We start from the raw sequence: 14569 nt of genomic DNA on the forward strand, positions 1-14569 counted from the left end.
AACTGATAAAAATTGCCATTAGAATTGTTTTGGAGTCGGTTTACTTACCGTACCACATACCTATTCCTTTTCGGAGTCTGTAACGTTCTAGAAAGTGTCCCTTATGTATTCCTCCGGGGTTATGGTTTCAATAATATTAGTTTCAACATTGTGAGATATAATGTTTAATTCTTTGACCGTTCACCACCCTTGAACTTGTGCCTTCCAAGTTGTTGATTTTTATGGCACCAGAACGATAGACCTCCTCGATAACGTAAGGACCTTCCCATTTAGAGACAAGTTTTCCTTCAAAAAATCTGAAATGAGAGTTGAATAATAACACATAATCTCCTATGTTAAACTCATGCTTTTGTATTCTTTTATCATGCCAGCGTTTGACTTTTTCTTTGAATAGCTTGGCATTCTCATAGGCTTGGGTTCTCCATTCATCAAGTGAGCTAATATCAAACAACCTCTTCTCACTGGCAAGTTTGAAGTCATAGTTGATCTCTTTAATAGCCCAGTATGCTTTATGTTCTAGTTCTAGAGGTAAATGACAAGATTTTCCATAAACCATCTTATATGGAGACATACCCATAGGATTTCTGTATGCAGTTCTATAGGCCCATAATGCATCATCAAGTTTTTTGGACCAATTCTTTCTAGATCTATTGACAGTCTTTTGCAAAATTAATTTGAGCTCTCTATTTCTCAACTCTACTTGACCACTAGACTGCGGGTGATAAGGAGATGTGATTCTATGATTAACATCATACTTAGCAAGCATCTTACGAAAAGCACCATGAATAAAATGTGAACCACCATCAGTCATAAGATATCTAGGGACTCCAAACCTCTGAAAAATAACTTCTTTAAGCATTTTAATAGAAGTGTTATGATCAGCACTACTAGTTGGAATAGCTTCTACCCACTTAGTAACGTAATCAACAGCAACTAAAATATGTGTGTAACCATTAGAGGCAGGAAAAGGTCCCATATAATCAAAGCCCCAAACATCAAACGGTTCAATAACAAGAGAATAATTCATAGACATTTCTTGATGTCTATGCTACGTCTTGAGCTTGCGTTGGTTTTCCTCAAAGAGGAGAGGGTGATGCAGCAAGTGTAGCGTAAGTATTTCCCTCAGTTTTGAGAACCAAGGTATCAATCCAGTACGAGGCTCCTCAAAAGTCCCACGCACCTACCTAAACAAACTGAGAACTCGCAACCAATGCAATAAAGGGGTTGTCAATCCCATCACGACCACTTGTGAAAGTGAGATCTAATCAAGATAGTATGATAAGATAAATATATTTTTGGTATTTTATAATATAGATGCAAAAAGTAAAGATGCAAATAAAAGTAGATTAAAAGCAAATATGATAAGAGATAGACCCGGGGGCCATAGGTTTCACTAGAGGCTTCTCTCAAGATAGCATAAGTATTACGGTGGGTGAACAAATTACTGTCGAGCAATTGATAGAAAAGCGAATAATTATGAGATTATCTAGGCATGATCATGTATATAGGCATCACGTCCATAACAAGTAGACCGACTCCTGCCTGCATCTACTACTATTACTCCACACATCGACCGACTCATGCCTGCATCTAGAGTATTAAGTTCATAAGAACAGAGTAACGCCATTAAGCAAGATGACATGATGTAGAGGGATAAACTCAAGCAATATGATATAAACCCCATCTTGTTATCCTCGATGGCAACAATACAATACGTGCCTTGCAACCCTTTCTGTTACTGGGTAAGGACACCGCAAGATTGAACCCAAAGCTAAGCACTTCTCCCATGGCAACAAAGACCAATCTAGTAGGCCAAACCAAATTGATAATTCGAAGAGACTTGCAAAGATAACTCAATCATACATGAAAGAATTCAGAAAAGATTCAAATATTATTCATAGATAAACTTGATCATAAACCCACAATTCATCAGATCTCGACAAACACACTGCAAAAAGAGTTTACATCGAATAGATCTCCACAAGAGAGGGTGAGAACATTGTATTGAGATCCAAAAAGAGAGAAGAAGCCATCTAGCTAATAACTATGGACCCGTGGGTCTGTGGTAAACTACTCACAACTCATCGGAGGGGCAAGGATGTTGATATAGAAGCCCTCCATGCTCGATTCCCCCTCCGGCAGAGTGCCGCGAAGGCTCCAAGATGAGATCTCGCGGATACAGAAGGTTACGGCGGTGGAAATTGTGTTTCGTGGTGCCCCTGGATGTTTTCGGGGTATGTAGGTATATATAGGAGGAAGAAGTACGTCGGTGGCCGCTCGAGGGGCCCACGAGACAGGGGGCGCGCCCTACAGGGGGGCGCGGCTTCCTATCTCGTGGCTTCCTCGGCAGCTTCTTCACTTGCACTCCAAGCTCTCCGGATCACGTTCGTTCCAAAAATCACGCTCTCGAAGGTTTCATTCCGTTTGGACTCTGTTTGATATTCCTTTTCTTCGAAATACTAAAATAGGCAAAAAAACAGCAATATGGGCTGGGCCTCCGGTTAGTAGGTTAGTCCCAAAAATGATATAAATGTGTAAAATAAAGCCCATAAACATCCAAAAGGGGTAATATAATAGCATGGAACAATCAAAAATTATAGATACATTGGAGACGTATCAAGCATCCCCAAGCTTAATTCCTGCTCGTCCTCGAGTAGGTAAATGATAAAAAGAGAATTTTTGATGTGGAATGCTACCTAGCATAATTCATAATGTAATTTTATTTATTGTGGCATGAATGTTCAGATCCAAATGAATACAAAATAAAAGTTCATATTGATAAAAGAAATAATAACACTTCAAGCATACTAATCAAAGTAATCATGTCTTCTCAAAATAACATGGCAAAAAAAGTTCATCCCTACAAAATCATATAGTTAGGCTATGCTTCATTTTCGTCAAACAAAGATGTTCCCAACTTCTATACCCCCGATGACAAGCCAAGCAATTGTTTCATACTTAAATAATCTCAAAAAAATTCAACCTTCACGCAATACATGAGCGTGAGCCATGGATATAGCACTATGGGTGGAATAGAATATGATGATGGGGATTGTGTGGAGAAGACAAAAAAGGAGAAAGTCTCACATTGACGAGGATAATCAACATGCTATGGAGATGCCCATCAATTGATGTCAACATGAGGAGTAGGGATTGCCATGCAACAGATGCACTAGAGCTATAAATGAATGCTCAACAAAAGAAAACTAGTGGGTGTGCATCCAACTTGCTTGCTCACGAAGACCTAGGGCATTTGAGGAAGCCCATCGTAGGAATATAGAAGCCAAGTTCTATAATGAAAAATTCCCACTAGTATGAAAAAGACAACTTATGAGACTCACTATATGAAAAACATGGTGCTACTTTGAACCACAATATATGAGACTCACTACATGGAGAACAAGGTGCTACTTTGAAGCACAAGTGTGCAAAAAGAGATAGTAGCATTGCCCTTTTTATTTATTTCTTTTTTTCTTTTTTCTTTTTTTTTCTTTTTTTTCTTTTGGGACTTTTTTGCCTTTCTTCTTTTTTTCTTTGGGCAATGTTCTAATAATGATGATCATCACACTTCCATTGATTACAACATAAGAATTACAACTCGAAACTAGAACAAGATATGACTCTATATGAATGCCTCCGGCGGTGTACCGGGATGGTGCAATGAATCAAGAGTGACATGTATGAAAAATAATGCATGGTGGCTTTGCCACAAATACGATGTCAACTACATGATCATGCAATGGCAATATGACAAAAGTAAAGTATATCATGATGATGATGAACGGAACGGTGGAAAGTTGCATGGCAATATATCTCGGAACGGCTATGGAAATGCCATAATAGGTAGGTATGGTGGCTGTTTTGAGGAAAATATAGGGAGGTTTATGTGTGATAGAGTGTATCATATCACGGGGTTTGGATGCATCGGCGAAGTTTTGCACCAACTCTCAAGGTGAGAAAGGGCAATGCACGGTACCGAAGAGGCCAGCAAAGGCGGAAAGGTAAAAGTGTGTATAATCCATGGACTCAACATTAGTCAAAAGAACTCATATACTTATTGCAAAAATTTAGAAGTCATCAAAAAATCAAGTACTATGCGCATGCTCCTAGGGGGATAGATTGGTAGGAAAAGACCATCGCTCATCCCCGACCGCCACTCATAAGGATGCACAAGCCAGGTACACTTCATGTTTCAAATTTGTTATACAACTTTAACCATATGTGCATGCTACGGGACTTGCTAACTTTAACACAAGCATTCTTCAAATTCATAATCACCCAACTAGCATGACTTTAATATCACTACCTCCATATCTCAAAACAATTATCAAGTATCAAGTTGATCATAGCATCCAATTCACTTCCTATGATAGTTTTTATTATACCCAACTTGGATGCCTACCATTCTAGGACCAACTTTATGATAATAGCAAATACCATGCTGTTCTAAAAGACTCTCAAAATAATATAAGTGAAGCATGAGAGACTAGAAATTTCTTCAAAATTAAGATACCACCGTGCTCTAAAAGATATAAGTGAAGTACTAGAGCAAAAACTATCAAGCTCAAAAGATATAAGTGAAGCACAGAGAGTATTCTAGCAAAATCTAATCAAATAGGCTTCTCCCAAAATGTGTGTACAGCAAGGATGATTGTGGTAAACTAAAAAGCAAATACTAATATAATACACGACGCTCCAAGCAAAACACATATCATGTGGCGAATAAAAATATAGCTCCAAGTAAAGTTACCAATGAACGAAGACGAAAGAGGGGATGCCTTCCCGGGGCATCCCCAAGCTTAGGCTTTTGGCTATTCTTGAATATCTTGGGGTGCCTTGGGCATCCCCAAGCTTAGGCTCTTGCCACCCTTTATTCCATAGTCCATAAAAGCTTTACCCAAAACTTGAAAACTTCACAACACAAAAATCAACAGGAAATCTTATAAGCTCTGTTAGTGAAAGAAAACAAAACCACCACATAAGGTACTGCAATGAACTCATTCTTTATTTAATTTGGTGTTAAACCTACTGTATTCCAACTTCATTATGGTTTATAAACTAATTTACTAGCCATAGATGCATTGAAATGAGCAAACAACACACGAAAAACAGAATCTGTCAAAAACAGAATAGTCTGTAGCAATCTGTAACTAACGCGAACTTCTGGAACTCTAAAAAAAATCATACCAAAATAGGACGTACTGGAAAATTTGTTTATTGATCAGCAGAAAAAAGAATCAATGCAAAAGCACGTTTCTGTGAGTTATTGAATTTTTTCTCGTGAGCGCAAAGTTTCTGTTTTTCAGCAGAATCAAATCAACTATCATCATAGTTTATCCTATAGGTTCTACTTGGCACAAACACTAATTAAAAGATAAAAACACATCTAAACAGAAGGTAGATGCAAGATTTATTACTAAACAGGAGCAAAAACAAAAAAACATAAATAAAATTGGGTTGCCGCCCAACTAGCGCTATTGTTTAACGCCCCTAGTTAGGCATAAAAGCGAAGATAGATCTAACGAGTGCCATCTTTGGCACTAAATTCATAAGTAGCACACATGATAGATTCATAAGGTAATTTGACTTTCTTTCTTGGAAAGTGCTCCATGCCTTTCTTTAAGGGAAATTGGAATTTAATGTTCCCTTCCTTCATATCAATAATCGCACCAATTGTTCTAAGGAAAGGTCTACCAAGAATAATAGGGCAAGAAAGATTGCAATCTATATCAAGAACGATAAAATCTATGGGCGCCAAATTTATATTTGCAACAATAAGAACATCATTGATCCTTCCCATAGGACTTTAAATGGTGGAATCCGCAAGGTGCAAATTTAAAGAGCAATCTTCAAGATCATGGAGACCTAGAATATCACATAAAGTTTTGGGAATCATGGAAACACTAGCACCCAAATTACACAAAGCAAAACACTCATAATCTTTAATTCTAATCTTTATAGTAGGTTCCCGCTCATCATTAAGTTTTCTAGGTATAGAAACTTCCAAATTAAGTTTTTCATCATAAGATTGCATCAAGGCATCAACCATATGTTTGGTAAAAGCTTTGTTTTGACTATAAGCATGAGGAGAATTTACAACGGATTGCAACAAGGAAATACAACCTTTTAAAGAGCAATTATCATAGTCAAATTCCTTGAAATCCGAGATAGTGGGTTCAATATTATTAGAAGTTGAGGATTCTCCAATCTCACTTTTACCAAATTTAGCATTAAGATCTAAAGACTCCGAATTCTTGGGACGCCTTCTAGGCAAAGTTGATTCATCGTCAGTCCCATAATCATCAAAATTCATATTGCAAAACATAGATCTAATCGGAGACGCATTAATAACTTTAAGATCCTCATCATTATTTTCACGGAAACTAGAAGAACACGCTTTTATAAAGCTTTCTTTTTCAGCACGCAATCTAGCGGTTCTTTCCTTGCACTCGTCAATGGAAATTCTCATTACTTTGAGAGACTCATTTATATCATGCTTAGGAGGGGAAGATCTAATTTTAAGAGAATCAACGTCAAGCGAAAGTCTATCAACGTTCCTAGCCAAATCATCAACTTTGAGCAATTTTTCTTCAAGCAAAGCATTAAAATTCTTTTGAGAAATCATAAATTCTTTCACACTATTCTCAAAATCAGAGGGCATCTTATTAAAATTACCATAAGAATTATTGTAGGAATTTCCATAATTATTAGAGGAATTACTAGGGAATGGTCTAGCATTAAGATTTCCTCTTTAAGCATTGTTTCCAAAACTATTCCTACCAACAAAATTCACATCCATAGATTCATTATTATTCTCAATCAAGGAATACAAATTCATATCATTAGGATCCAGAGGAGTATTTTTAGTAGCAAACATCTTCATAAGTTCATCCATCTTTCCACTCAAAACATTGATTTCTTCTATAGCATGCACTTTTTTACTAGAAGATCTTTCGGTGTGCCATTGAGAATAATTAGCCATAATATTATCAAGAAGTTTTGTAGCATTTCCTAACGTGATTTCCATAAACATGCCTCCCGCGGCCGAATCTAAGAGATTTCTAGAAGCAAAGTTCAAATCAGCATAAAAATTTTGTATGATCATCCATAAATTCAAACCATGAGTAGGGCAATTGCGAAGCATCAATTTCATTCTTTCCCAAGATTGGGCAACATGCTCACGATCAAGTTGTTTAAAATTCATAATATCGTTCCAAAGGGTGATAATCTTAGCGGGAGGAAAATACTTAGAGATAAAAGCATCTTTGCACTTGTTCCAAGAATCAATACTATTTTTAGGCAAAGACGAAAACCAAACTTTAGCATGATCTCTAAGTGAAAACGGAAATAACTTCAATTTGACAATATTGTTATCCGTATCTTTCTTCTTTTGCATATCACACAAATCAATAAAGTTGTTTAGATGAGTAGCGGCATCTTCACTAGGAAGGCCGGCGAATTGATCTTTCATCACAAGATTCAGCAAAGCGGTATTGATTTCACAAGACTCAACATCATTAAGAGGAGCAATCGGAGTACTAGGGAAATCATTATTATTGGTATTCGAGAAATCACACAATTTGGTATTATCTTGCGCCATGGCAACAAGTAATCCAACACACAAGCAAACAGAAAAACGGCAAGCAAAAAGAGAGGAGGAGATTGGGAAAGAGAGGGCGAATAAAACGGCAAGGGTGAAGTGGGGGAGAGGAAAACGAGAGGCAAATGGCAAATAATGTAAATGCGTGGGAGATGGGTTTGTGATGGGTACTTGGTATGTCTTGACTTGAGCGAAGACCTCCCCAGAAATGGCGCCAGAAATCCTTCTTGCTATGTCTTGAGCTTGAGTTGGTTTTCCTCGAAGAGGAGAGCGTGATGCAGCAAGTGTAGCGTAAGTATTTCCCTCAGTTTTGAGAACCAAGGTATCAATCCAGTAGGAGGCTCCTCAAAAGTCACACGCACCTACACAAACAAACTGAGAACTCGCAACCAACGCAATAAAGGGATTGTCAGTCCCTTCACGGCCACTTGCGAAAGTGAGATCTAATAAAGATAGTATGATAAGATAAATATATTTTTGGTATTTTGTAATATAGATGCAAATAAAAGTAGATTAAAAGCAAATATGATAAGAGATAGACCCGTGGGCCATAGGTTTCACTAGAGGCTTCTCTCAAGATAGCATAAGTATTACGTTGGGTGAACAAATTACTGTCGAGCAATTGATAGAAAAGTGAATAATTATGAGATTATCTAGGCATGATCATGTATATAGGCATCACGTCCATAACAAGTAGACCGACTCCTGCCTGCATCTACTACTATTACTCCACACATCGACCGACTCCTGCCTGCATCTAGAGTATTAAGTTCATAAGAACAGAGTAATGCATTAAGCAAGATGACATGATGTAGAGGGATAAACTCAAGCAATATGATATAAACCCCATCTTGTTATCCTCGATGGCAACAATACAATACATGCCTTGCAACCCTTTCTGTCACTGGGTAAGGACACCGCAAGATTGAACCCAAAGCTAAGCACTTCTCCCATGGCAAGAAAGACCAATCTAGTAGGCCAAACCAAACTGATAATTCGAAGAGACTTGCAAAGATAACTCAATCATACATCAAAGAATTCAGAGAAGATTCAAATATTATTCATAGATAAACTTGATCATAAACCCACAATTCATCGGATCTCAACAAACACACCGCAAAAAGAGTTTACATTGAATACATCTCCACAAGAGAGGGGGAGAACATTGTATTGAGATCCAAAAAGAGAGAAGAAGCCATCTAGCTAATAACTATGGACCCGTAGGTCTGTGGTAAACTACTCACAACTCATCGGAGGGGCAAGGATGTTGATGTAGAAGCCCTCCATGGTCGATTCCCCCTCCGGCAGAGTGCCGGCGAAGGCTCCAAGATGAGATCTCGCAGATACAGAAGGTTACGGCAGTGGAAATTGTGTTTCGTGGTGCCCCTGGATGTTTTTGGGGTACGTAGGTATATATAGGAGGAAGAAGTACGTCGGTGGCCGCCCGAGGGGCCCACGAGACAGGGGGGCACCCTACAGGGGGGGGCGGCCTCCTATCTCTTGGCTTCCTTGCAACTTCTTGACTTGCACTCCAAGCTCTCCGGATCACATTCGTTCCAAAAATCACGCTCCCGAAGGTTTCATTCCGTTTGGACTCCGCTTGATATTCCTTTTCTTTGAAATACTGAAATAGGCAAAAAAATAGCAATATGGGCTGGGCCTCCGGTTAGTAGGTTAGTCCCAAAAATGATATAAATGTGTAAAATAAAGCCCATAAACATCCAAAAGGGGTAATATAATAGCATGGAACAATCAAAAATTATAGATACATTGGAGACGTATCAGTCTACTAATATTACCAATTCTTTGACATTCATCACATGATAAGACAAACTTACGAGCATCTTTGAAGAGAGTAGGCCAATAAAAACCGGATTACAATACCTTATGTGCAGTTCTATCTCCAGCGTGGTGTCCTCCATATGATTCAAAGTGACACTTGCGTAGGATCTGTTCCTGTTCATGCTTAGGTACACAACGTCTAATAACACCATCTACTCTTTCCTTATAAAGGTGTGGGTCATCCCAGAAGTAATGTCTTAAATCATAAAAGAACTTTTTCTTTTGCTGGTATGTGAAACTAGGAGGTATAAATTTAGCAACAATGTAATTAGCGTAATTAGCATACCAAGGAGCAGCACGAGAAGCATTAACGACCGCTAATTGTTCATCAAGAAAGCTATCATTAATAGGCAGTGGGTCATCAAGAACATTCTCTAACCTAGACAAGTTGTCTGCAACGGGGTTCTCAGCTCCCTTTCTATCAATAATATGCAAATCAAATTCTTGGAGCAAGAGAACCCATCTAATGAGTCTAGGCTTAGCATCTTTCTTTTCCATAAGATATTTAATAGTAGCATGATCAGTGTGAATAGTAACTTTGGAATCAACAATATAAGGTCTAAACTTATCACATGCAAACACAACTGCTAGGAATTCTTTTCCAGTAGTAGCATAATTTCTCTGGGCGGTATCAAGAGTCTTACTAGCATACTGGATAACATTCAATTTCTTATCAACTCTTTGCCCTAGAACAGCACCTACAGCATAATCACTAGCATCACACATAATTTCAAAAGGTAAATTCCAATCAGGTGGCTGAACAATAGGTGCAGTGATCAAGGCTTTCTTAAGTATTTCAAATGCTTCTACACAATCATCATCAAAGACAAAAGGAATATATTTTTGTAATAAATTAGTCAGAGGCCTAGAGATTTTAGATAAGTCCTTAATGAACCTCCTATAAAAACCGGCATGACCAAGGAAACTTCTTATACCTTTTATGTCCTTGGGACATGACATCTTTTCAATAGCATCAACTTTAGCATTATCAACTTCAATACCTCTCTCGGAAATCTTATGCCCTAAGACAATGCCTTCATTAACCATAAAGTGGCACTTTTCCCAATTCAACACGAGGCTAGTGTCTTCACATCTCTGCAAAACTCGATCAAGGTTGCTCAAGCAATCATCAAAAGAGGATCCATAAACGGAGAAATCATCCATGAATACCTCACAAATCTTTTCACAAAAGTCAAAGAATATAGCCATCATGCATCTTTGAAAGGTAGCAGGTGCATTACATAAACCAAAAGTCATACTTCTATAAGCAAAAGTACCGAAAGGGCAAGTAAAAGTAGTTTTTGATTGATCCCCCGCTGACACAGGTATTTGAGAGAAACCAGAATAACCATCTAGAAAGCAGAAATGTGTGTGTTTGGATAGTCTTTCTAGCATTTGATACATAAAGGGTAAAGTGTAATGATATTTCTTAGTAGCTTTATTTAATTTACAGAAATCAATTACCATCCTATAACCTGTAATAATTCTTTGCGGGATCAATTCATCTTTATCATTAGGAATGACAGCAATACCTCCCTTTTTAGGAACACAGTGGACAGGGCTTACCCAATCACTATCAGCAACGGGATAAATTATACCTGCCTCAAGGAGCTTTAGTATCTCCTTTCTTACCACTTCTTTCATTTTGGGATTCAGTCGTCGTTGAGGATCTATAACTGGTTTGGCATCTTTCTCCACATTTATTTTGTGTTGGCATAGAGTGGGACTAATGCCCGTAAGATCATCCAGAGTATATCCAATAGCAGCACGGTGCTTCTTCAGAGTTTTCAATAATCTTTCTTCTTCTTGCTCTGAAAGGTTAGCACTAATAATAATAGGATATATTTTCTTTTCATCAAGATAAGCATACTTAAGATTATCAGGTAATGGTTTAAGTTCAAACACGGGATCTCCCTTGGGTGGGGGGATCCCCAAGAATTTCAATGGGAAGGTTGTGTTTCCGCATAGGTTCCTATTTAAGGAACACTTCATCTATTTCCCTTCTTTCCTTCATAAACATATCATTTTCATGGTCTAGCAAATATTGTTCTAACGGATCAGTAGGAGTCACGACAATAGAAGCAAGACCAATAATCGCATCCTTACTAGGCAGTTCTTTAACATGGGGTTGCCTACGAAACTTAGCAAAATTAAACTCATGTTTCATATCCCCTAAGCCAATTTCAACAATATCCTTTTCGCAATCAATCTTAGCATTAACGGTATTCAAGAAGGGTCTACCAAATATAATGGGACAAAATTCATCTTGTGGGGAACCAAGAACAAGAAAATCGGCAGGATATTTAACTTTCCCACACAAGACTTCAACATCTCTAACAATCCCAAATGGTGTAATAGTATCTCTATTGGCAAGATTAATAGTGACATCAATATCTTCTAACTCAGCGGGTGCAATATCATGCATAATCTCATTGTATAAGGAAATAGGTATTGCACTAGCACTAGCACCCATATCACATAAGCCATGATAACAATGATCTCCTATTTTACAGAAATAACAGGCATGCCTACAACAGGTCTATGTATCTTAGTGTCGGGTCTAGCAATATTTGCAGTTTCACCACAGAAATAAATAACATGTCCATCTAAATCATCATCCAAGAGGTCTTTAACCATAGCAATACTAGGATCAACTTTGATTTGCTCAGGAGGTGTATAAGTCCTAGTATTACTCTTATGAACAACAGTTGAAGTTTTAGCATGATCCTTTATCCTAACACGAAAAGGAGGTTTCTCAACATAAGTAGTAGGAACAATAGGATCACTATAAGTGACAGTCTTTTCTTCAACTGTAATAGGTGCAACTACTTTTACTTCAATGGGAGGATTATATTTAAACCACTTCTCCTTAGGGAGATCAACATGAGTAGCAAAAGATTCACAGAAAGAAGCTACTATCTCAGAGTCAAGTCCATATTTAGCGCTAAATCCACGAAAAGCATCGGTATCCATAAAAGATTTAACACAATCAAACTTAGGTGTCATACCTGACTCCTTACCATCATCGGAACCCCAATCTTTAGAGTTGCGTTTAATTCTTTCCAATAAGTCCCATTTGAATTCAACAGTCTCCAGCATATAAGAACCAGCACAGGAAGTATCGAGCATGTTGCGATCATTGAGAGAAAGTCGAGCATAAATTTTTTGAATAATCACTTCTCTGGAGAGCTCATGATTTGGGCATGACTTAAACCTCCCCCAAGCTTGAGCGATGCTTTCTCCTTCACGAGGCCAGAAATTATATATGTAATTACGATCACGATGAACAAGATGCATAGGATAGAACTTCTGGTGAAATTCCAACTTCAATCGTTTATAATTCCAAGATCCCATATCATCACATAGCCTATACCATGTCAATGCATCTCCCTTCAAAGATAAAGGGAAGACCTTCCTTTTGACAACATCATCAGGAATACCTGCAAGCTTAAATAATCCACAAACTTCATCCACAAAGATAAGGTGTAAATCGGGATGCAATGTTCCATCTCCTGCAAATGGATTAGCTAGCAGTTTCTCTATCATACCTGAAGGAATCTCAAAGTAAATATTTTCAGTAGGTTCAGTAGGTTGAGGAGCAACTCTTTGCTCTTCTGGTCGGGGTGAAGATACCCCGAACAAGCCCCTCAAAGGATTAGTTTCCATAGTGACAAGTAACAGAAAATTTCAGCTCACTATATAAAAGTTTCCTTACCAAGTTCCACTCACCAAATGCGCTTCACTCCCCGGTAACGGCGCCAGAAAATAGTCTTGATGACCCACAAGTGTAGGGGATCTATCATAGTCCTTTCGATAAGTAAGAGTGTCGAACCCAACGAGGAGCAGAAGGAAATGATAAGCAGCTTTCAGTAAGGTTTTCTCTGCAAGCACTGAAATTGTAGGTAACAGATTGTTTTATGATAAGATAAATTGTAATGAGTAACAAGCAATGAAAGTAAATAAAGTGCAGCAAGGTGGCCCAATCCTTTTTGTAGCAAAGGATAAGCCTGGACAATTTCTTATAATGAGAAAAGAGCTCCCGAGGACACATGGGAATTATCGTCAAGCTAGTTTTCATCACGCTCATATGATTCACGTTCGGTACTTTGATAATTTGATATGTGGGTGGACCGGTGCTTGGGTACTGCCCTTACTTGGACAAGCATCCCACTTATGATTAACCCATATTGCAAGCATCCGCAACTACAAAAGAAGTATTAAGGTAAACCTAACCACAACATTAAACATATGGATCCAAATCAGCCCCTAACGAATCAACGCATAAACTAGGGTTTAAGCTTCTGTCACTCTAGCAACCCATCATCTACTTATTACTTCCCAATGCCTTCCTCTAGGCCCAAATAATGGTGAAGTTTCATGTATTCGACGTTCACATAACACCACTAGAGGAAAGACAACATACATCTCATCAAAATATCGAACGAATACCAAATTCACATGACTACTAATAGCAAGACTTCACCCATGTCCTCAGGATCAAACATAACTACTCACAAAGCATATTCATGTTCATAATCAAAGGAGTAATAATATGCATTAAGGATCTGAAAATATGATCTTCCACCAAGTAAACCAATTAGCATCAACTACAAGGAGTAATCAACACTACTAACAACCCACAGGTACCAATTTGTGGTTTGGATACAAGATTGAATACAAGAGATGAACTAGGGTTTTGAGAGGAGATGGTGTTGGTGAAGATGTTGATGGAGATTGACCCTCTCCCGATGGGAGGATCGTTGGTGATGACGATGGTGATGATTTCCCCCTCCCGGAGGGAAGTGTCCCTGGCAGAACAGCTCCGTCGGAGCCCTAGATTGGTTCCGCCAAGGTTCCGCCTCGTGGCGGCGGAGTTTCATCTCGTAAGCTTGCCCACAATTTTTTCCAGGGTAAAAGCCTTCATATAGCAGAAGATGGACACCGGGGGGCCACCATGGGGCCCAGGAGACAGGGGGCGCGCCCAGTAGGGGTGGGCGCCCCCCCCCCCACCCTCCTGGCCAGGGTGTGGGCCCCCTGAGGTGTTTCTTCCACTCAATAATTCTTATTAATCCCAAAAATAAGTTTCGTGGAGTTTCAGGACTTTTGGAGCAGTGCAGAATAGGTTTC

This window comes from Triticum dicoccoides, chromosome 6B (genome assembly GCF_002162155.2).
Source record: "Triticum dicoccoides isolate Atlit2015 ecotype Zavitan chromosome 6B, WEW_v2.0, whole genome shotgun sequence".
Taxonomy (NCBI): Eukaryota; Viridiplantae; Streptophyta; class Magnoliopsida; order Poales; family Poaceae; genus Triticum; species Triticum dicoccoides.